Source organism: Thunnus maccoyii, chromosome 12 (genome assembly GCF_910596095.1).
Source record: "Thunnus maccoyii chromosome 12, fThuMac1.1, whole genome shotgun sequence".
NCBI classification, from domain to species: domain Eukaryota; kingdom Metazoa; phylum Chordata; class Actinopteri; order Scombriformes; family Scombridae; genus Thunnus; species Thunnus maccoyii.
Window position 1 is genome coordinate 487,005 of NC_056544.1, and position 23,392 is coordinate 510,396.

Genomic DNA, 23,392 nt, shown 5'->3' on the forward strand with positions numbered 1-23,392 from the left:
TGGTCTCCCAGCAATTGTAAACGTTAGTCTGCTCATCTCCTGTCGGTAAACCCAGATATTGCCTTACTTCAAGCCATTGTTTAATGCAGCATCATTTGTGTATTAAGGTAGGCTGGCTTAATTTTATTTTATTTTATCCAGCTAAACATAACCTTTTCTTTTTGTTCTCTGATCTGTTGTGATAGTGACTGAGCTGCAGCTTTTGCAACTCTCCCCTTCCCACTGCTGTGAAGCTGCACATTCACTATATTTTGTATGTATACGAGAGTTTGCATTACTTCTGGTTCATGTGTAGTTTTCAGTTGATAATTTTGGTGTTTCACGCACTTTGCAGGTATTTTTTAAGCCAGGCTATGCACTACGGTGGTAACGTAGTTACTCTCTTTCCTCCACATATGGCCTACAGTATGGGGTGTTTCTTGGTGTGATATGAAGGAGATTTTACTTTCAGCTCTCACCAGTGAAACAGGGTAAATCACACATTTGGTAACATTTAGATCAAACCCTGGGCATAACTGATAGGGATCTGCTTTTATACCCCTAGCAGATTCTCCTGATTTTGAGGAAGATACTCATTTTTTAAACTCTCCATTAAGAAATCAGCTATTTCCAAGTCTAGGGAGATGTGCTAATTGGAGATCTGAATGGACCAACAGGAATTGAACCTGATGTGTTCGGTCAGTCTACCCTTTTTACCACACCAACCAGTATCCATCAGAACAACCTTGACGCTGAAATAAAAGTGAAATCAAAGTGGCAGGGAGGTAGTGCATCTCTGTTGGGCCTTAGGCTTGTACATAGACCCTTAGAAGTAAGGGTTCCAAAAGGGTTCTTCTTGAAGGGCTTGAAGGGCTGAGGTTCTACCCAGAACCATTTGCTTTTGAAAAACCCTTTTTCTGAAGAAAGCATTCTTCAAGGGTATTAGAAGATCCTCATCCTCAAATATTCAAATGTTTACCCATGTTTCAAATAATATTTTTAAATGTAGATATATCTGGAATCCCCTTAATCAATTCATTTTACTTGTGTTCTGCCATAGTCTTTCTTTACCATCATTTCATGCCATACGATCTTGAGTTTTCATTGAACGCTTTTGCCGTGGCGGCAAAGTTTGACGTTTCGCCATGAAACAGGAAGTTGTCACAACTTTAACGCACATCGTCCAATCTGCCCTAATTTTAAAGGTCCCGACCTAAACACATCTATGTGTCCATAATAAGTCATAGTCATAGCGCCACCTACTGGCAACAGGAAGTTACAGGTGCTGTACTTTTACAACCTCTGTCTAGCAGGTTTAACAGATCCACTTTAAATTTGGTCAGCTTTAAGACGTTGGTTATGCCATATTGTGAAGCTTGTGAGTTTTCGTTGAACACTGTTGCCGTGATGATGCAGCAAATTTTGATATTTCGCCATTGCAAAACAAACTCTTGTAACTTGACTCCACATAGTCAGATCTTTTCCAAATTTCACATTTGATAAGAGTCTACAGCTTAAGACATGCACAGTACAATGTTGAATCATAGAAATAGTGCCACCTACTGGCAAAAGGAAGTTATATGCCCCCCACTTTAACTACCCTTGACGTGGCAATGCGTCGAATTTCTCTGTGAAACAGGAAGTTGTTATAACTCAAAAGTACATCATCCAGTCAAATGGGGGTTCAAATAAAAGATGTTATGAAGTTGCATTATTGTAAAACCATTATCTAACCATTTTGGAGCCTCAATATTACTTGGAAGTGCAATAAATGACTGGAACACTCCTTTAATTGGAGCCATGAGGCCTAGCTGAAACCACAAATAGCCCTAGACCAGAAATAGCCCTATGTGGACATTTAGTTTAATTTACACACACATTCGTTTCTTGGTCTTAATCACTGCCTCACACTGAAATGTGCACCCAAACCATGAGATAAAGAGGCAAGATGTGCGAAGCATCTTCTTGGTAAAAAAAAAAAAAAAAAAAAAGGCTAGCTGAAAAAGCTTTATGTAGGTATCCTCTCAGCCTCCAATCTCATTGGAAAGATGTACCCTCTTTTGCAATGATAAAAGAGAAGCTGTTGAGCTGTCATAGACAAGACACTGGCCCTTTAATGACCGGACCACTCCATTCATATTCACAGGGGAGAACTGACAGGCCAACAATGAGATGTACTTAAATCTCACAAAAAATATATAGAGTCATGAGGAAGTCCCAATAGGGAATTCCATTGAGGATTCATATATCAGATTGAGAATGCATGAGGTGCATGTAAAATGCAGTACAGGGACGGTCAGTCTGTCTGCTCTCCCGTTCAGCTGCAACTATCTGTCTCGGTGCAGACTGGCCTGCTGGCAGCTGCGCAAAGCTAGCATGAGTTTGGATGATAACAACCGGAAATAGACACAATCACAAAAGTATATTACTGTTGTTATGCTTTCATTTACAGCATATTCTTTACACACAGCTGACAACCCTCCCACTTGAGAGCTCTTTTATTTCCATTGTAATATCTCATAAAGATATAAAGAGATAACATATTTGATGAATATTGGAAGTTTTATTTATGAGTGTTTCACTTTTCTTTCATTTTGGAGTGTATTTAGTGGTTAATGTCTAAAAGTTACATAGCACGTGAATATTTTTTTAATTAACGGCATATTTTTATTGTACTGGAGCGTTCATTAGGACTACACAGAACACACACAATTATCAAACAGATACAACAGATAAACAGGCTGCCAGTCTAAAAGTGATTATAGGAGAATCAAACAACCAGAGACACTTAATCAACTGAAGACAGCTCTGTCAACTGGTTCGTTTAAAATGAATATTTATAAATAGATAGATAGACAGACAGACAGACAGACAGTCAGACAGACAGGCAGACAGACAGACAGGGAAATTAAATCTTATGAAAGTAAATGTATGCTTTATATAGTAAAAAACAACCTCTAGCTTACTTACTATTCTGTTGGCCAAATTTTCACGTAAATCTGTGTACCTTTATTTAAATGTCAGCAGAGTTATTGTAAGCAAGATTCAAGGGTATTTCAGACAAATTCGACTGTTATTGTAAACGGTGTGAGCGGAAGCATCTGTCCTCATGCTATACGGCTTGACAGCGGTGCTGCTGGCTGTGAACAGGATGCTGTCAGGCCGAACAGACACCGACCTAACGGATACAAACCGCAGCAGCATCTTTTATTTTCTTCAGCTGGACATTAAGGTAAGAACGGATAATTAGCTCAGGTGTGATGATAACCTTGCTGTCTGCCATATCTACAGTGACTGAAACGTCAACTGCGCGGTTGACGATACGCAGGACTTATCTTTTTGCTTCATTTCCAGTCATGTCGAAAACATGGCTATTGTTCGGCATACTGTCTCAGAGGCAAGAGCAAAGTCACATGTATTCAATGCAGCAGTCGTCGCTTTAGCTAGAGAGGTAATGTGAGTAGTTGGTGTGTGCTGTTGTGCTGTATGAAGAGTTGTTATAGTGTTAGCGTGGCGGGACAGAGCTAGCTTCCAGCTGAGGAACACAGACACATTCTGTGCTGTAATAACGCTGCATCCATGGCTGTCTGCTGTGTCGGTGGGGGTTTGGCATTGCATTGCAGCACCACCAGCGTGCTCACGCACACATGCATAGACGCACGCTGTAATAATTGGTGTTTGTGTCATGTCTATCCTGTACTCATCATGTGGATACTGTGTTTTGGTGGTGTGGTGACTATAGATTGTAGCAGTGGCTTCTCTTGTGTTTAAACGAATTTTTACATTTTCAGGGGTGTTTTACAAGTGCTTTGTTGACTTTTGTGTTTAGTCTCTTCTATTTTCTAGTTTATCTTCTATGTGGCTGTGACTAGGGCAGGTGACAGTTTCAAGATGTGACATAGTGGTCCCAATAAGGGTAGGAAGTTAACTTTTTTTTTACAAAAGCTTTTTTGCCCTCATGAAATATGTTTCAGGGGCATTGAGGATAATATCTAGGGCATTTTTTTCAAATGATGGGAAATACCTTAGTTCTATGTTGCATGACAGACCAATATTCAAAAGGTAGCAGCTGAATTTATAATGCAAGAACATTTAATGGGTAAAAATTGTCCCACTGATTTATAATCCCAGTAATAGATAATATCTGTGTGAGTATTTTTACCAATTTAATGCATATTTTATTTGTTTAAGTATACAATGTTACATCACAATTCAGCATCTCAACAATATTGCTGATTGTCTGACATGTTATTTACAGCACTCTATGGCTAAAAATAACATGCTATTGATAACTTTTTTTAGGCTCAGGGCAGACCAGGAGAGGGTCAGCCATTGTTGAGATTTCTAATGTGCTTTGATTTTGAACTGATTGTGACTCAGCTGGACGTGTGACAGGTATGCAAATTTAAAAAATGCCCAATTTTAGTAATGTAAAGGCCAACTCATACTTTTAGCAGCGGCATGGCTGTGAGGGTCTGCGTTGGTCCGCGTGACGTAAATGTTGTCATCCGCCCATGTCCACGAGTGTCTGCGCGGATCCCTCGGTGGATGTCCGCAGGCAGCTCAAAATTTATGACCATGCACTGTATACATTGCAAGCATGCCAACTACACGTGCTAGAAAAGCAAATAGAAATACCTGTCTTGTCTACTGTATGTACTGTATTCCTGTTCTCATTAAGCTGTTGCTTTTCGTTTTTCAACATTTTCTTGTTGTTCAGGAACAAACAGGAACTCCTCAGCTGCACTCAGACTGAAAACAGCCCTGTGTAAAGCAATACAAGAGGCTGTGTTGGTGTGAGCGTTTGTTTTTTAAAGTGCCAGTGAGACATTGAAATGCGATCCAGCAAGTCTTCCAGCAAGTCTTGATGAAGTAAGATTATTGTGTCTAAAGGCTCATCAGAAAAACACTGCACAGCGGTCTGTAATATTCACAGACTGGATTTTACAACTCTGGAAAAAAATCACGCTGCAACTCTGTTTACTAGTGCGCATATGAGGAGCGTGTCTGTGTCTGAACGGACTCCCAAAAAGTATGAATGGAACCACATCTGCATGCAAATCCATAGCTGTCCACGGACGTAGAACACAGAAAGCATGACTTTGCCTTTAACATTATTAGATGCCGCGTCTGCCTCACAATAGAGCCCTATGAAATGCGTTTTAATTTTTTCCAGATTCTATTTCATTTTTTCCCAAATCCTGTGTTTTCCATTTAAATTTGCGGAATCCTGTGTTTTACGATGTAAGCACATTTTGTCACCAGAAAGAGTGTCTAATCATATGGTGGATGAATAAAATTTCAACAATTCAATAAGAAAGGTACGTGAGTTCCGGTATGTGAGTCAACCTCTGTGTCGTTGCCTGGGAAACCACTGGTAGCATGGCTCCATTAAGGAGTATGTTTGCGTAGCGAGTGCGAAAGAATGAGGGGCAGAGAAGTGACGGTGGTTGTGAGCGGGCCAGAGGAAAAGGTCAGCAGTAAGTTGTCAGTCTGGCAGTAAATGTACAGTACAGACTACAGTGTGTCAGTAAATAAAAAGTCATGTCTGTTATTTCCCTACATGCTGGAAGAGTAAAGGGGGTTAGCTCCAGAGTTAGCAACAATGGGTTAGCCTAACCTGAAGACAGAACAGAGAAATGTGTGGCTGCCGAGTGTCCTGTGCACTCTGTCCCGTTACAGCCCCCCCCCCCCCCCCCCCCGTCTAATCAATTAGTTGAAGATTATGTACGATTTTAGTTGACCAAGATTTTCTTTGGTTGACTACAGCCCTACTTCATATGCATGATTCTGTTTCATAAGTCTCAGTCACTGAGGAACTGGGTGCATGTGCACATGCTTCCTGCACATGAGCCTCATTTGCACTCCCACAATGAGCCAAAAATTGATGAAAACATGCACTGAACCAGCTGTTTTCATATCAACATGATGCCTGCTCCACCAGTCTGTATAGCTATCAATGAAACAAACTGGAAATAAAAAGTGCAATTTAGGTTATCCAACAGCAGAACAGCTGTCATTACGTGCGACCATTACACACGGCTGTGTGGCTCTTTACAAGATGTGACACAAGTATGGCTAAAATTAAAATAATATTAACAGCAAAATAAAATGTTGACTCCTGTGTAAATTAAAAGATTGATCAAATTAATCACACAGTAGTTAATCAATGTTACCTTAATAAATGTGCCTTTGGCATTTTACAAATCTGTGTTAACACAAAAAACAATCACACAATTAGTGCCGCTGGTTATCAACCTAAACAATGTTTTACTAAACCGTTCTCTCACCTTATATTTCATATATATGCTGCAGAGGTTTAACTGAAGGAGAAGCTTTTCATACAGTATAAAGCATATACTTTAAGAATTACCCACATTCATTTACAGATCAACACAGATGCTTTGACCACATTAAATGTTATTTTCCCTGCCAATTTTGGTTGAAGACTGTTTAATTGAAATAAAGTACTTACAGTGCTGCTTGAAAGTTTGTGAACCCTTTAGAATTTGCTCTATTTCTGCATAAATATGACGTAAAATGTGATCAGATTTTCATGCAAGTCTTAAAACTAGATAAAGAGACCTCAATTAAACAAATAAAATAGAAAACTTAAACTTGTTTATTTATTAAGGAAAATGATCCAATGTTACATATTTGTGTGTGGCAAAAGTATGTGACCCTCTAGGTTTATCAGTTCATTTGAAAGGGAAATTAGAGTTGGGTGTTTCAATCAATGGGATGACAATCAGAGGTGAGTCTGGGAGGCCCTGCCTAACTTAAAGAAGAGAAATCTGGGTCTTCACTATCAAAGTTTGACTTTCACAACACAGGTTTGTGGAAGTGTGTCATGGCCCAAACAAAGGAGATTTCTGAGGACCTTAAAAGAAGTGTTGTTGATGTTCACCAAGCTGGAAAGGGTTACAGAACCATTTCTAAAGAGTTTGGACTCCACCAGTTGACTGTCAGGCAGATCGTGTACAAATGGAAGACATCCAACACCATTGTTAACCTCCCCAGGAGTGGTCTAACAACAAAGATCACACCAAGAGCAAGGCGTGTAATAGTCCAGGAGGCCACAAGGGACCCCAGGGTAACATCTAGGAAACTAAAGGCCTCTCTTGCAGTGGCTACAGTCAGTGTTCATGAGTCCACCCTCAGGAGAACATTGAACATCAATGGTGTACATGGCAGAGTTGCAAGGAAAAAAGCCACTTCTCTGCAAAAAGAATATTGCTGCCGTTTACAGTTTGCTCAGTCACGTGGATGAGCCAGAAGGCAATTGAAACAATGATCTGACTGGATGAGGCGGAAATTTAACTTTTCAGCTTGAATGAAAAGCGTTATGTTTGATGATGAGCAAACACTGCATTCTAGCATAAGAACCTTGTCCCATCTGTGAAACGTGGTGGTGGTGGTGGCAGTATCATGGTTTTGGCCTGCTTTGCTGCCTCTGGACCAGGACGGCTTGCAATCATTGAAGGAACTATGAGTTCTGAGTTATACCAGCATATTCTACAGGAAAATGTCAATGTATCTGTCTGTGAACTGAAGCTCAACAGAAAGTGGGTCATGCAGTAAGACAACGACACTAAACGCACAAGTTGCTCTACCAAAGAATGGTTAAAGCAGAAGAAAAATAATGTTTTGGAATGGCTGAGTCAAAGTCCTGAACTTAATCCTGTAGAGATGCTTTGGAAGGACCTGAAGTGGGCAGTTCATGCATAGAAGCCCATCAACATCCCTGAGTTGAGACTGTTCTGTAAGGAGGAATGGGCTAAAATTCCTCCAAGCCTGATAAACAGTTACCGGAAACATTTGGCTGAAGTTATTGCTGCAAAAAGGGGTCATGCCAGTTACTGAAAGCAAGGGCTCATATACTTTTATCTCACACAAATATGTAAGATTGGATAAATTTCCTCAAGAAATGAATGAATAAGTTTAATGTTTTTGTCTCATTTGTTTAATTGGGTTCCCTTTATCTAGTTTTAGGACTTGTGTAAAAATCTGATCATGTTTTAGGTCATATTTATGCAGAAATAGAGCAAATTCTAAAAGGTTCACAAACTTTCAAGCAGCACTGTATATTTCATGTATTAATCTGTTATTGCAGCACATGTAGAGCAATGTATTTAGTTTGCTCTTCTTGATAAAATCACCAAGTGGCAGCGGAGTGACTTTGCTCCAGAAACAGATGTTGCTCTGAGACGTCTAAGACCCATTTTCCACAAAGACCAACAACTCGCTTTGCGCTGCCTATTTTTTGCGTCTCCTGCGCAACACAATACCACACAGACGGGCAAAGCAAATTTCGAGGTCAGGAAAATACCAAATTGTCCCTGTGCTGCTTGCACTGGTCATTGCACTATCATGAAAAATAGGGCCCGATGTTTGTCATGTGGTGGTCAAATTATTTAAACTAGTCTGAACTGGAAGCTATAATAGGCTACTCACAGTCCTCTGTGTTCTGATTACGATTGGACTTATTGTTCCTACATCTTAGAGTAAGTTTAGACATTATCGCTGTGACCATAATACCTGACTTCAGATGCTACCGCTTTATAACAATAACACCGGAAAGTGGGGAAACAAAAAGTCTCACTGTCCCCCTTACTCTGGGGCCAGTGACTCAGACATTAGCATGAAGACGTGAAGCCCTATGGCCTGAAGTAATCTGTCACATAAAAAATAATAATCACAAAATAACATTGGTAAAACATGGCTTATACTTTGGATATTGCTTTGCTCTAAATTTAGCTGTTAGTGTTGAATTCTTCAGTTTTTGGATGATTTAGCCATGTCAGAGGGCCTCATCAACAAAGCAAATAGCAATGAAATATACTTCACTAAAACCAGTACAACTCAATTCAGTTTTCAATATTAAATCAAGCAAGCATAGCAACATTGGTAAGTGTATGCGTGTGTAACTCATTCCACAGTCAGTCAGAGTTCAATCCACTCGATAAAGAATCCGTTTTGTTTTCCCTACAACCCCAAATCAGTTCAGTTCAATCAAGTTTCTGTTCATTCGGCTTAGGCGCTGTGAAAAAAGCTTAGGTGCTGCAGGGAAAACCCTGATCTTTCTAAATTGCTTTCACATTTTTGCAAATTCCACAATATTCCACATTTTACAGTTGATTCCATTTTTATTATCAAATTCCTCCATTCCATCCTTATCTTCCGCATTGCAGAAGTCATAGGACCCTACCTCACAACCTCACAATGCTTGATCGAGGGGGCAGGGGTTGTGCAGGTATGGAAAGCTAGCTGTCCCAGCCATTTCCAAGTTGCACTTTGAATACAGAGCAAAATCTGGATACACTTTGAAAAATGTATTAATTGTTTGTTTCATTTTATTTTAGGACCTTTAAAAGCCCCCTTCATCTCAAGTCCAAGGGATATTTGACATTTTTTAGGGGCATTTTGACCCGAGCTCCCGTTAATTTCCAACCCTGGTCCCTATATAATATCTAGTTTTTAAACATCAAAGTAATTTCTTTCAATGATAGATTACTTTGTCAAGTTAATACATGTTTTTTAGGCATTTAACAGTACACAAAATCCATGGTTTGCTGTGCTTACATTGACATTGAAAGGTGCCTCATTGGCCATAATTCTTATTTTTAATTTTTTTGAGGGTTCCAAGACCCGCATATTTTCAAATATAAATGGCATATTATAAATAGAGCTGTCCCAAATACCATTTTTTGGGCTTCGAAGCTTTAGCAGCAATTATTTGAATTTATTTGAAACTCGGGGGGCTTGAGGAAACGGCAGTGGTGGTCCAATAGGAGCAAGGGGTGAGGAGAGCGAAGAGAGTGAAAGAGGGAGAGACGATGGAGGCAGCAGGGGAGAGGTGAGTCATGGTGCAGGTGCCTCCTCCTCCTCTATGCCCCGCTGGCTGCGTCAGTGTTTCTTGTTCTGCTGGTGTTTTGTTAGTCTGTTTCCAGCTAGCACTGAAGCTGCTGTTGCTGCTGCTGCTGCTTCTTCTGGTGGGGAAGGAGCAGCAGCTGTCTCTCTCTCTGTCTGTCTCTGACAGTCTCTGACAGACAGAAAGAGAGACAGTTGTAAGCATCAACACATAGGTGAGAACAGGCAATCAGGAGCGCGGCATGGGGACCCGCCGGAAGAAGCAGCAGCTTCAGCACAAGCTGAATGCAGAACGACAATGTATATGCAACACCACAGCCAGTGGGTTTGAGAGGAGGAGGAGGCACTTGCACCTCCCCCACTGCGTCCCTTGTCTCTCCTTCTCTCTCTTTGCTCTCCTCCCCCCTCTTTCTATTGGACCACCACCACCAGGGGGAAAAAAAAAAAAAATATATATATATATATATATATATATATATATATTCACACAAGTATATATGGATGGATACAAATATTCCAATACTGATTTTGCTGTTCAAATACCATTGCAACAAATGGTGAAAGCATTGCTTGAAAGCATTCCGTACAGCCCTAATTATAACTATAAATTACATCATAAAATTCAATTAAGACAGGTTAATCATATTTAATATCAGCCTAATTGAGATTGACCATTTGAGCCAACACAGCAGTTTAAGCATTGCAGCAGCTGATCCTTATATATAGTCAAGACTCATTACTGTTAAGTTTGTATGTGGATAATACTTTTTTTTCTTTGTGTTGTAGATTTAGTTTTAAATGGATGAAATTGTCATTTTGCCCATCAATCTACACCCAATAACCCATAATGACAAAGTGAAAATTTTGTTTTTAGAAACTGAAATCTCACATTTTATTCAGACACTTTGCTGTGGCACTCCAAACTGGGGTCAGGTGCATTCTGTTTGCTTTAAATATCCTTGAGATGAGTGTAGAACTTGTTTGGAGTCCACCTGTGGCAAACTGAATTGACTGGACATGGTTAAAAAAGGAACACACCTGTGTTTATAAAGTCCCACAATTCACACTGCATGTCAGGACAAAAGCTAGAGCTTTGAGTGTTCCCAAGAGCACAGGGGCCTTAATAATTGTCAAATGGAAGAAGTTTGGAACCACCAGAACTCTTCTTAGAGTTGGCCATCAGGCCAAACTGAGTAACCAGGCAAGAAGCGCCTTGGTCAGGGAGCTCCAGAAGTCCTCTGCAGAGATGGGAGAACCTGCCGGAAAGACTACCATCTCAGTAGCACTCCATTCCATCAATCAGGCCTTTATGGCAGAGTGGCTAGACGGAAGTCAATCTCGGCCTGCTTGAAGTTTGCTAAATGGCATTTAAAAGACTCTGAGAGCATGAGGAAATAGATTCTCTGGTCTGATGAGACAAATATTAAACTCTTTGGACAGAATTCCAAGCACTGCTCATCACCTGGCTAATAGCGTCCTTATGGTGAAGAATGGTGGTGGCAGCAGCAGGCTATGGGGTGCTTCTCTGATAATCTGCTATTGAATTGTCAACATAACGTTAGTCATGCTATAAAAATCATACGCACACATAGGCATGGGACAATATGAGAATTTCATGTCATTATTATCCTGGCCAAAATAATTGTGATTCTAGGGATGTAACGGTGCACTAAGTTCACAGTTCGGTATGTACCTTGGTTTTGGCATGATACCTTCCTCTTTCAACATAGTAGTGAATGAAAAAATAGCCTATGTCCACATCATCAAAACTTGATAACTTACAAACATGAACACACGTCTTGTCCTACAGCTTAGTCTGTTGAACGAGCCACCAAACAAACATTCACCGCTAACATCAGTTAGCAGCTAGATAGCTAATTATCTGCTCAGCACATTAAAGGGAAGTTTTTCCTTACCACTGTCACCAAGTGCTTACTCATAGGGGAATTGTTGGGTCTCTGTAAATTAAAGAGTAAGGTCTAGACCTGCTCTATGTGAAAAGTGCCCTGAGATGACTTTTGTTTTGATTTGGCGCTATATAAATAAAATTTGACTGATTGATTGATTGACATAAAAAAGCATGTAAACATACCTGCAGATGTCACTACGGACCCATTAATGCTGGTTTGGTTGTCGCTCTTCAAAATCCCTGTTAGGGACACATTGTCTGTCCATGACTTGCACTTACAACAGTTTGTTTACGTTGTCATAAATGAGACATTAAATTTTGCAATTAATCCATGGTTCACATGCGTGCCGAACTGTGGGGGGCGATCTATACGGATTGCGGATCAACTACGATCCATTGCACCACTAGTTGCAATGGTATGAAATTTTCACGGTATGATAACTGTCTCTGCAAATATCATGGTTTCACGGTATCGTGGTACACGATATTTCACAAATATTATTATTATTATTGTCAATTACAATGAACCTTAAAAGAATGAAAACAGAAGGGTTTTTTTGGTTGAACAAACACTTAATTATAGTTGAAACTTGAAACATTTTTTCTTTTAATGTTAGTATGTGTAAAAACTTAGCTTGTATGTTAGCACCAGTGATGAAGGAAATATTCACATCCTTTCCTTAAGTACTGATACCACACTGTAAAAGTACTGTGTTATAAGTAAAAGTCCTGCATTGAAAATGTTAAGTAAAAATATGTAAGTATTATCACAGAAATGTACTTAAAGTATTAAAAGTAAAAGCACTCAATGCAGAAAAATGTCCCCTGTGACTGTTAATATAATATCATTAGGTTATTATTACTCATGCACTAATGTAAAAGCAGGATTTTACTGTTGTAGTTGGTTGAGGTGGAGCTCTTTTGAACTTGAACTTTGAACAGTTTTTATTCAACTGCAACTAATGATTCTTTTCATATGGATATTTCATATCCATATTTATGGAATAATCTGCTGATTATTTTCTTCATTAATCGATTGTTTGGTTTGTAAAAATTCTCAAAATAGTGAGAAATGCCGTCACAAGTGCTATAAAGGATTATCAAAATAGTTGCCAATTTAATGTAGGTTCGTGACAGCACAGCCAGACTGATCCTGTCTGTACCTGTAACTCTCACACACGCTCGCTTATGTCAACCCCCTGAGCCAGGATAGTTTGTGTGCGTTTTTTTATGGGGTCGGTGCAGTGTGTGTTTGTAAATCAGAGGTTACCGAACGGACAGACAATGCAGATGTAGCCGGGATTTGGTAAATTATTTCAACAGCGCATTTTATTATCAACGTTCAAATGTTCACGCTTTTTCATTAGGGATTAAAGTTATAAACAGGACACTGATTGATCTGCATGGAGCAAAGTGTTCCCTCCTTTGGCAGAGCTTTGTGTCCACATTTTTTACAAATTGGTTATCTGTCCTCAAGGACAACCTCATGTTCATTTTTGCGATATCCAAAATATTCCCACGCTGCTGATTTCAACTTCTTTTTGGGGGAATGGAAATTGGTGGCATCAATCTCGCTTCTCCCTGCCATTTGCTCCGCTGCATGTGTGTGTTTGTGGTGCCAGTTGCTGAGTTTGACTTGCAGTTGAGGAGAAAAGGAGATGCACAGCGAGGTTCTCCATTCGGTTGCTTTTTTTTTTTTTTTTTTACAAAGCCGGTAATAAGGAAATGTACATGGTATGATAACCGTCAATTTTCATACCATGGTATACTGTGAAACCAGGATACTACTGCAACCCTAATATAAAGTAGTTGAAATTAGCCCTCTGTGTGTGTGTGTGTGTGTGTGTGTGTGTGTGTGTGAAGTACTCGACAACAACTACACTCATTAAATTACTGTAAGTGCAATAAAAACTCTGCAAGTAAACAGCCAAGAAGAGTAATTTAATTTAGGCCTAATCCATGCAAAAGATGGACAGACAACAGGGGAGAGGGGGAGTGACCCGGACCAGAAACTATTTAATCATGGGATTTACAGAAAATGTGCTATATCGTGATATATATCGTTATCAGGATATGAATTGACCTATATCGGGATATGAAATTTTGGTCATATTGCACAGCCCCACTGTCAGTACCTTTTTATAGAGAGAGCAGTCAACATAAAGCAAGTAAATCTAGAAATCTAGTGTTAGCAGCTAATGCTAATTTCAATGTGTGGGACTTGTGTCCATACAGTGTTGTAAAAAATGCTTCATTCAGATGACACTGATCTAGGATCTGAGTCAGCTCCACTTGATGGTGGCCTGTTTATCTAGACATGAGTGGAATTGTCTGATAGAGAGATATACACCCCTGATCTACAATGTAGATTGCAACCACCTGAGTGATGATTGTGTATGTGTGCATATTGCCTGCTCTGCTCTGTTCTGTTTATTGGACAAAGACTGTAGAGAGTTGCTCTGTTAAAATAAACTTAGAACAAAAAGTAAGGAAATTTGTTTTTGGAAGATTATTTCTTTGTTGTAACAAAGCTTCTTGGTAATAAATCTTATACTGTTGGAAAGCCTGTTATTTCCCTTTTAAATGGTGCCACATTTGTAAGGAACATGCATTTGTGGGATGAGCAGCAGAGCTGAGTATGTGGGTTGCACCCATGAAAAATTTGCCAAATCTTCTCTGCCAATGCCAAACGTTAAAATACACTCATGTTCTGGTCTGTTCAGAACAAGGCTGAATTCACACCAAATCAGGCGGTGCAGTGTTCAGTTGCAGGGTCGAGCAGAGGTGTGTGGGTTTGTGGGCGTGTTTATTTGTGCTCTGCAATGTAACCACTGTGAAACAATCAGAAAATAATGTTTTATTGATCTGATTCACCGTCTTGCTACCAGTGCTCCCTCTCTTCATTCACTCTCTAGCTCACTCGACCACAGCTGCTCTCTCTCTCTCGCTCTCTCTCTCTCTTTTTCTCTCGTCTTTTTTAAAATGAGTCGGGAAGCCGACAGCAAAGTCTAACTTTACTAATGAAGCAAAGAGAAATGTCCTCCCCTCGTCCTAGTAAAGTCTTTGTCCTCCCTCATGGCAGAGTTTACAACTCTTGTCAGTCTGATCTCCCGCTGTGATTGGCCACCACAGCCTTCAGCCGCAGTGACGTCAGGATGCCTTTCTCCAAAAGTTGACTCTGGCTCAACTTTCCGGCCACATTCCGGTGCGGCGCTACAGCGGCCAAAACAGCCACAGCCGAACCGTACTACCCCCATTCAAATGAATGGGACGACTGGCGTTTTCGCCGCACCGCTTGATTTGGTTTGAATGCAGCCTAATGGTAACTATACTGCACAATACTGAGCATGCTCAGAGTCATTATGTAGTCTGTCACAGGCAATGTGCTACCGAAAGAAATATTTAAAAAAAAAAAAAAACAAGTCAGCAGTCTCTTTCATATAACCATTCTGCCCTTACAACAGTTAATAATTGCACTATTCTAACTTCTATCTGCATTATAGCTAACTTGTATAATGCAACCTGTTATTACTAAGTTATAGTATAACTCCCACACTATGTTGAAACTAAGCTAACATAGCTATACACAAGGCATGGAAGCATATAGATGACTGGTCCTGTTTTAAAGCAGGATTTTTTTAAGCTGATCAAAATCACAAAGATTTCAGAGATACTCTGGTTGTATGGTGGTATCATGCTTGTAAAAATACATTTACATGTTGTTCAGAGAAGCTGGTTAAGTTGTGTTTGTATGTCACACAGCACAGCTCTTTGCTTCTCATGGCCTCTCTCCCCTTAAGTCTTTGGCAGCCTGTAAAATGAATTCAAGGAAAAGTCATGGCATTTTACATCAGGGCCACTGTAATAACTGTGCTGACAACACACTGCTTCTGCCTGCTGTCATGATGAGTAATGCTGGATAACTTAGTGGAGGCAGACACAAACAGTCAGGGTTTTTCCTGACTGAACTTCCTGACTTACTGGAGCCTTAGTGTTAGGCCTAGGGCTGTCAACAAACTGTTGACACAGATTTGTTCAAATTTTCTAGAATCAATTCCATTTTCTAGAAAAGTGATTTGCCTTATTTTGTCTTTTTAGAAGGCACTGATGCTCATTTATGGAGAGAGATTTGTTTCATAATGATTTGTGTAAAAAGATCGACAGTCTGTGTGTAAATAAGTAATCTGTAATAAAACACCTTCCACAAATACAAAAAAAAAAAGATTTGTAAACTCACAAAAATATTTTGCAAATATAAAAAGTAAGAGCATGCAGTCTTTCCATGAGCTGCTTTTTTTTGTATAGGCTTTTTTTTTTTTTTTTAAATAATCAGCGATAAGTAATGTGCATTCATTGTTTTATGTTAATATCATATAATGAGTATTAGTGTGTGTTAATTTGTTCTATGTATATTATCTAGCACACACTTTCATATACATTTCTTTCTGAGTATGAAACGCACAAGGATGCTTGTGGGCAACATTCAGCTCTCTAAAGTGGTGGCTTGGCTGCTTCTTCAGTTGGCAGTTATCAGCCACCTCATCCTTTATATTTTTTATTTATTCTTTCAGGTGGGAAAAATCATTAATCTGCAGAAGTGTCTTTCTCTCCAAAACCAACAGACCAGGTGATTAAAACCTGTAAAAACAGTGAATAGAGCAGTTTTTCATAAAAAATTATTGTTTTTCCGATGCCGTTTGGTAGATATAGGACGTAAGGAGGGGCTGCAAGCCAACCTGCTGATAACGTTTGCTCAGTTTGTGTCACTGACAATTTAAGATCCAGATGTTCAGGGTTTTTTTACTGGGAGCCGAATTATCTGCAGACGTCTCCTCCTCTCCAAAACAAATGTACACTGGGATTAAAACCGGTAAAAACACTGAATAAAGCAGTTTCATATAAAAAATCAGTGTTTCTCCAACAGTGTTTGGCAGACACAGGACGTAAGGAGGGGCTGTGAGCCAAGCTGAGAGCTGAGCCGCTGCTGTTTGCTCAGCTTTTTTCTCAGATACTAAAATCCTTCATGTGGTTAAAAGATATGCTTAAGAATTTCCAAGATCTAAAAGGTTTATTGTAAAAGTGTCACTTAAAACTGAATAAACGTCCATTTGTCCACAGCGGACAATTTATTCCTGGTGGACAACGTATTATCTTTTATGCGTATACTCTTTGGTAGATGCCATTGTGGTGGACAACCACAATGCTGACTCATTGGTACTCTTTTATAGAGGAGGTAGGAGGATGAACATCACATTGTGGTCTTGTATCAACATTGTGATCAACCAATCACAGCCCTCTGACATCATCAGTGTGCTGCTCCTGTCATTCTCTCAAAATTTCTTTTTGGCCCCAGAGACAGTTGTGCTTCTTTTCTTCAGAGGTAAGCTAAGTTTTCCTAATTGAATTTATTAATTTATTAATAGTCAGAAAACTCAACAAAATCCTTAACTGCATGTCTTTAAGTCATTAATATTTAATATTTATCCTTACAGACTAGTACCTACCTAGAGCTGTGGCTGTATGAGCTACTAGCAAGTTAAGCTAGAATATTGTTCACTAACAATAAAGGGTAAAGATAATAAAAGAGCCTTAATTTTGCTGTGGTCAGAATAATTCATCAATAAAATGAACAGGAACATTGTAGTTTTTCTGGAAACAACTTATGATCTGAACTACCCCTGGTGGCTAGTTAAACCATACTTATTCATAAGAGAAAATGTCTCTGGGGCCAAAAAGAAATTTTGAGAAAATGACAGGAGCAGCACACTGATGATGTCAGAGGGCTGTGATTGGTTGATCGCAATGTTGATCCAGGACCGCAATGTGGATGTTGATCCAGGAACACGTTCTACTTGGCTAAATCATGTGCGGGTATGAGGCCATGGACAGGCGACCAAATTAAATGGACTGGTACCTTGATTAAAATAATGGATTTCTCTGGGTTTGAAAATTGTTGGAAACATTTGAGATGATGTAATGTGTAATGTAAGTACACAACTCAACAAAACATATAACATAGACATTTTAAAATAGACATTTTAATGGGGAATAGTTACATATTATAGCTTTTTGAAAAATTCAGAAGCAACTGAAAAACTAGTGGCTTTGTTTCTTCAAATGTGTGCTGAGGCACATTTCTGAAACTAATGCATAGAAGGACTGGAACAATATTGAGGTTATAATAATACCCTGTATTAGCTATGGAATATGGCTTGTTCACAGGAAAGTTTGAGGCCTGAAAATACCTAGCCTAATACTTCCTTAATACCTCTTGTCAGACTGATTATTTTTAACTCCTTTATATGACGTTTGTCATGTTGTAACTGAGACAGGTCTGGCAGTTAGAAATCCCTCTGAAGCTACTACTCTGCCTGCTCTGTTATTGCTGTTAGCTTTGCAGCAGAGCCTCTGCCTACTGAATTCACACCCTGTTTTCCTCACCAGTTTGTTTTTAGCATTTTTTTTAGCTTATCTGCCATCGGTCAGCACAAGTGTCTGATAATTGTCTTCACAATTGATTGATTCTCTTCCCTCCTGCCCTTACTGTTAATCACAAATCCATATTAGTGGAACTAGTGGTGGGAACATAATTGAAACTAAAAATTTTATGGGAAAACTCATATAGTCACTTATCTCGCCTTCTGATTTACTCTGTGATGGGAGACATGGTACTTGTGATGCAGGAGTAGTGTTAGCCCCCCTAACACACAAACAAACAGACACACATACAGTCCTTCAGTCCAGTCCAGCTGTGTATTCCTGGGAGATACATCCTACAGATGCATTTTTTATTTGTTTTGCAGTTGATTTATATTTAAAGTTGAAGGAAAACCACTGTTAAAAAGAGAAGTTTTTCTTAAAAGTTCAATAAATGCATGATGTTTCCAAAGTCAATGAGCAATCATGTTAAATAATCATGATCTCAGTATTGACCATTGCCATAATTGAGCAGCCCTAGACTGCATTGTATTCATACAAATTTTAAACTGGAATATTATTTAAGGACAACTGTGGTGATAAGTAAAAGCATTTTCTAGTTTGCAAATTTGTGTCAAAGGAGAGGGAAGAGATTCATTGCATAAATTCCTGTAATTGCAGGAAATCTGCAGCTCTGCCTGGCTGAGCTATGATGATTGTCTGGTCTCCAGGTCAAGCCAAGTGTCAAAGCCATCATAAAGACGCTTTGCCTAGGCTGGTGACATGGCATGAGCAGGACTTGAAGCTCTCTGCTGTAAAATTCTTCTTTTCACATTCTGATAACATTTTTGTGAATGAAACCAGCCCACAAATGGAGCAGAACAGGTTGTCTTTATATGTATATTTTAGGGGCAGGAGCATTCACCTCCTCATGAACAAGTATCATTCATCAGGTTGAAACGAGAGATTAATGACAATTTTGTGCAGTTAAAGAGAGTTTGGTGAATCTGACTTGGAACACCCGCATGAACAAACCTTACAGAAAAAAGTCAGAGATTTAGGAGAAGAATACGAAAATCTGAGTGCATGAGGCCCAATGTTCCCACAGACTTTGCCAGTACTTTGTCAGTACTGTCAGCACTGTGGACAGTGTACTGAGCAGCTCCTTTGTGAAAGTGTTGAATAAGCTCAGTTGAAACTGAGATTTAAATGAGCAAACTAAACATCCAGGAAGAAAGAAGGCTTCCCATTGCATGTAAGAAACCAAGTCAGATTCAGCTATGTTAGCCTTCCTCCCACCCTGTCCTTCTCCGCCTCCTCCTCCTCCATGCTCACTTCCCTGGTATCATGAAGAGCTGGAATATCTATTCAGTCAGCTCTATGTCTTTTTTAAGCCTGATAACCCAGATAAACTGTCTGTGCTGCACAACTGTCGGACTGCCATAAAGGACTGGATGTCAAACAACTTCTTACAGCTTAATACTGACAAGAAAGAGGTTCTCATCATTGCCTCTGACAGTATAGCTCCCAAGGTTGCTAAGTGTATTGGATCCCTTTCATCAGCTGTTCAGTCTAAATTAAGAAATCTTGGTGTCATTTTTAACCAAGCTATGCATTTTGATCAGCATATTAAATCATTGACCCGACATGTTTTTTCCATCTACAAAATATCTCAAAACTCAATGCTGCTGCAAAGCTGTTAACCTGGTCCAGCAGGATGACTCACATTACACATATTTTAAGTTCTTTGCATTGGCTTCCCATCCATTTTAGGATTCATTTGAAAGTTCTTGTTATCACGTATAGAGCCCTGCATGGACAGCCACCTGAGTACATCATTGATCTTATCCATCCCTATATCGCCAATAGGTCACTTAGGTCTTCTGACCAGGACCTACTGGCTGTCCCTCACCCTCAGCTGATAACTAAAGGTTATCATGCCTTTGCAATTGTGGCTCCAACACTATGGAACTCTCTTCCTTTACATATTAAGTCTGCATTCTCCATAGATGCTTTTAAAAAACAATTGAAGACCCATCTTTTTAAATTGGCTTTTGTGTCATCTTGAGTTGTGTGTGATGTGTAATGAAAGTTTGTCCGTTTGATTCTCCTTGAGGTACCCTGCTGCCTGTGTTTTGTGTTTATGTTAACTTATGGCATATGTTTTTATTGTATGTATGTTTTTATGGTCTTAATTTAATTTTTTTCCTGTGAAGCACTTTGTGAATTTTATTTGGTATATAAGGTGCTATACTAAATAAAATTATTATTACAACTGTGCCCCCTATGTTCATTCTTCACGTATGTGGAAATGCTGTAGCAGACCCGGGCTTGACCTGTGTTGTTTCCATTCATATAAGACACAGGTCCAGCCTGGGTCCGCTGATGAGTGTCCAACAGTCTGATAGGAATGGGTCCAGCGTCGGTTGGACATGCGTTATACATGCTGTTGAAAGTGGTATTAGATTGCTGAATTTATTCATATTTACACTGTAAAACATGACAGCTCCATTTAGTTATGTCCTTTTATTTCTTTTCTTTAACTCAATGCCTAAAAGAAAAATGAAGAAGGAAAGAAAGGAAGGGTGAAGTGGAGGAAACAGACGTTGCTGCAATTTTTGAGTAAGAGAAAAACTATTTCTCAAAACCATGACACGATTGACGCATTGGACTAATCAACTAACCTTATCAGCAGAGGATAAGCCCAAGTATTTCAACAGCAATGTATTGACTCAAACAACAGCGGACTACATTGAGAGACAGAGGGAGTTAATGAGCCTGACAACGGACTACAGGTTGAGGTGGAGTGACTTAATGCAAATGCAAAGCGGATGACAATAAATAATTTGTTTCCCGCTGAGATACACAAGGACAGTGAGGTGAGTTTCAATCAATTTCTTTAAGTATTTTCTAATGTTATCTTTCAAGCTAGTGTTTTTGAATTTGTGTTTATAAAGGCCAATAGCATTGTGGCTTTCTGGTGTCCTGAGAAGGCAAAATTGAGCATAGTAGCCATATTAAACTAACCTTTTTTAATGTAATGACCATGGCTGTAGATGTCTCTAACTTACTAAATTGTGTTGTACCAAAGAACACCTTTGGTGTATGCATTCCATTAGCTAGTCATACTTTCAGAAAGAATAAGAAATTGATAAGAAATGAAAGAATAACTAATTAAGATTAGCTTGTTTTGCGAATGTGAGTGTGCAGTGCCAGGGTGTTTTTTTTTTCTTGCTCAACTCATCATGAGACACTGAAATTCTTTGTTGTCTCAGTTACAGGATATTTTAGTCGGTGGGTACATATGTAGATTAATTGTAAAGGTACAGATTCACTAAGTGCTTGTATGGGAGTGGAAAAACTGTTAGCCTTTGAGCAACACGTTTGCTTGCAAGCTAGTGTTTGCAAGGTGGTGTCAGCTAGCTAGTTGTTGGCTATCCAGCTGCACAGTAGAGGCTAAGTACTCCCTTCTGTGCCTGGGCGTGCGCACACAAATGTGAGATGCCACCCAAATTTTTTGTTTTCTTTTGCGAATAACTGTCTAGATGTAGATTTTTTGAGAAACTCAATGTTTAAAAGAGAACGAGATAGTTTGTGGTGTGGCTAAACACATGACATCTGCTCTGTAGGGTTTTGGGGCACACTTTTATTTAAACACGACAAAGAACAAAACTGAGCTAAGTTAATACTGTTGCAATACTGGAGTAACACGACCTCTGGGAATTGCTCAGTGAGGTATGTCTGTGTGGCAAACGCGTGTGAGAGAGACGGTGCGACTAAGGAGACCGGTGTGTGGCCCATCAGAGCAGAGTAAGTTTAGCAGCAAGCTGTGAATTTTCAGTATGAGCTACAGTTTGTCACAAAATAAATGATACAGCTCCTCAAGAATCAAGCCGAGTTGCCAAGCAGCCAAATATAGTGGCAAGAGTTAACATTAAATACAACTTAATCCCTGGAGCTGTAAAGGAGTCTCCCCTTTGCTCTCCAACCAGTCTGGAGGTTTTTCAAACTTGAGCAGGTTGTTTCAGACATGGCAGTCTGAAAACAAACAACATAAAACAAATAGAATGTGTTCTTAACCAGTGAAAGTCTTAAATAAATGTTACTCCGAGTCATAATCCAATATTTAGATTAATTGTTCAGTTACGTTACAGATAGTTCCAGGTACACTTTGAGCACAGAGAATGTTGTGTTTTTTTCAAAAAGCTATTGTTTCATTAAATGTTACTGATGTATATGTGACAATTATTATATTGATTTGAAGTTCTAGTACTATTCCTGACGGGGCTCGAACTAATGATTATTTTCATTATCAATTAATCTGTGGGTTATTGAATAAATCATTTGTCTACAAAATGTAGGAAAATAGTTAAATGTCAATCACAATTTTCTAAAGCCCAATGTGACATCCTCAAATGTCTTGTTTGTCCAAGATCCAAAGAGATTCAGTTTGATATCTAGCTGATATCATATCCAAAATCACTGCCTATCCAAGTAAAGACCGTTATGAAAGTGTATCCAAAGCTCTTGTAGCAAAACATTGAAAGGATACTATAGCTGGGTTTTTAGGTTGAAACTCAAGATGGGGGATTACTGTTAGAGATTGACAGCAGCTGGATAACCTGAAGCTCTTGTAAGTAAGTGAAAGAGGGAACAGACAACAGCAAGACAGTCTAGAAGTCAAATAAGGTAGAAATCCGAAATACGAAAAAATGCATTTAAATCAGAGGAGAATCAGAAGACCATGCTTCTAGAGGTGCAGAAGCGGGAACCAGATAAAGTGAAGACAGAAAATCACTGATAACGAGCCACTCGTCTCTGTAGTCACGGACAGATGGCCTGCATTGTTTAGTGAGACAGGTAATCAGTGCCAACTGAGACATCCACAGAATGATAGAGAACACCATGGATATGCTGTATTTGCTTACGCTCATGACCCTTTTCACATTTCTGCCTTCTTATGTGTCTATTTCAGATAGGTGAGATAACCAAGATGTGGGATGTAAGAAAATGTATTTACAAGGGCTGTCCCTTAACGTTGATGATTCGATGCATCAGTCAAGAAGCCCCTGAGTCGATTTGTGTTTTTTGCCAGTCAAATCAATGCCTCAATACCAACACTCACCCCCACAGAGCGGGGTTTCGTGCCAGAGTGACCAACACAATCACGTTGGCTGACTTGCGAAAAAATGCTGGTTGAAGAATGGGATGCCATTC

The 23,392-nt window shown here is 39.4% G+C and overlaps 1 protein-coding gene across 1 annotated transcript in view; it reads left to right on the forward strand.

Annotated features, from left to right (window-relative positions):
* Positions 1-3,110: 3,110 nt before the first annotated feature.
* The window catches only part of fam110b (family with sequence similarity 110 member B), a 119,490-nt gene continuing 99,208 nt past the window's right edge, over positions 3,111-23,392 (forward strand). The window contains exon 1 of the mRNA XM_042429690.1: positions 3,111-3,211. The gene's annotated coding sequence lies outside the window, so the exon portion shown is untranslated. The remainder of the gene's footprint in view (positions 3,212-23,392) is intronic.